The sequence below is a fragment of the Gavialis gangeticus genome, unplaced genomic scaffold (assembly GCF_001723915.1).
Source record: "Gavialis gangeticus isolate Ggan-Ray unplaced genomic scaffold, GavGan_comp1, whole genome shotgun sequence".
NCBI classification, from domain to species: domain Eukaryota; kingdom Metazoa; phylum Chordata; order Crocodylia; family Gavialidae; genus Gavialis; species Gavialis gangeticus.
In genome coordinates, this window is record NW_017729027.1 from 11,117,807 (window position 1) to 11,119,603 (window position 1,797).

The following is a 1,797-nucleotide window of genomic DNA, read 5'->3' on the forward strand; positions in this document are numbered from 1 at the left end:
CCTACAATAAATACCTAACATCAAAGATGTGGCAGGTGAGATTCCGAAGGTGCGCGGAGAACGTTTGGCACAGTACGGAGGACACCATAGGGGAGAGCACGGCGAAAAAATTGACTATAAAGATACATATCTACCCTGCCTTTTATGGCCAACAATGCTTATTCTGGCGTGTTTTACTGTGGGAATTAAATGTTTAATGTGAAATTTAAATAATATGGAAAAGAATTAATTTATATGGACCCACCACTCACTCTCTCTAACTGCTGTTCTAAAACTGAAGCCATGTTGTTTATGGATATCTCTAGTAGCCTTTCTGCATTATGAACCCTTAGGTCAAAGGATAACTTTAAAGATAACAATGAGCATGTCTACGTATTGCCATGAGGCAACATTAGTACTGTGCTGTGTTTTAGTACTTGGTTGGGGGCAGTACTAACACACAACACAGTAGCCACTCATACTGCGGCGTACAGGCAGCACGCAGTTAGATGCACCGGCTGTGTCACCATAGCAGCATGATATAGCCAGGAAGTGTACCACTACAGTGATGTAACCAGTGATCACATGTACACCCATGTGATTGCTGTGTTTCCATAGTGTGCCTTGAGGTGACATAGTGTGTCACTACATCACCATAGGGCAACATGTAGACATTCCCAGGGAAAACATTTTCCAGATCTTTTTGTAATCTGATATATTGTAGCTATTTGATTGTTTTTTTTTAATAACTGAACCTGGAAAGGAAAGTATTTCTCATTCACTATGGGTATGTCTACATGTTTATTAATACACCATAATAAATGCGCATTAAGTTTAGTACTTGCATAACCAAGTACTAAATCAATGTGCAGTAACTGGTACCACTGCGCAGTAGCATGGGCACATGGCTTTTTGGTGATACCAACTGTGTAATAGCCTAATATTACTGCACAATAGCGTAGTAGCACACATTTTGCCCTGAATACTACTGCACAGTAGAATTAGGCTACTACATAGTTAGTGTCTCATGTAGATCCATCTACTGAGTTCTTAATAATTCATAATTCCTTAAATGTGCAGCTGTACTGCCAAAGGTTAGAAGCATAATTTGCGCTCCACTTTAAAAAATGTGTTGGTACTTTTATGTTAATAGGGCTCCTCACCACCTTCCAACTTCGTGCTCTTTTTACGTAATCAGTAGGTTCCATACTTTGAGCTGCAAACCACACAAAATGTTCAGAAGTCTCACTGCTGTATAATTGCTAGGTTAGCACACACAACTCAGCAAAGTTAGCCTTCAGACACTACCCTCATGAACTGGCACAAACCTTTGTCTCAGTCTGATGTTTTGTTGGTGCTGAAATGTTTAATGATGACCACTGTAAAAATGGCAGAATTGTGTGTGTTGGGGCGGGGGGAGAGAAAGGGGGACACAGAGGTGCTGTCCCTAGTAAAGAGAGTGGCAAAAAATCAGGAATTCCAATCCCCTGCAAATTCTGTTATTTTTTCAAATTGGGTTTTGGTCTGAATCACACAGAAAAACAATTTCCTGGAAGCCCCAGATCCTCGGTGAAATCTGTTTTTATATCTTGAAACAAGTTGTTAAATAATTTAGGTTTCTTTGGGACTGTAAATAGGGTAATGACACTATTCTGATTTCCTGTTCCTTGTTCTTTTATCAATAATGTTGATTTCGCTGGTTGCAGAAGTAAGGAGTTTACAGCAAATAGTTGTTACTGGAGCTGGTCAGAAATTTTTTAGAAAACTTGATGCCACTGGAGAAATGCCAGTTTGTTGAGCCTGTGTAAACCAGCTTGA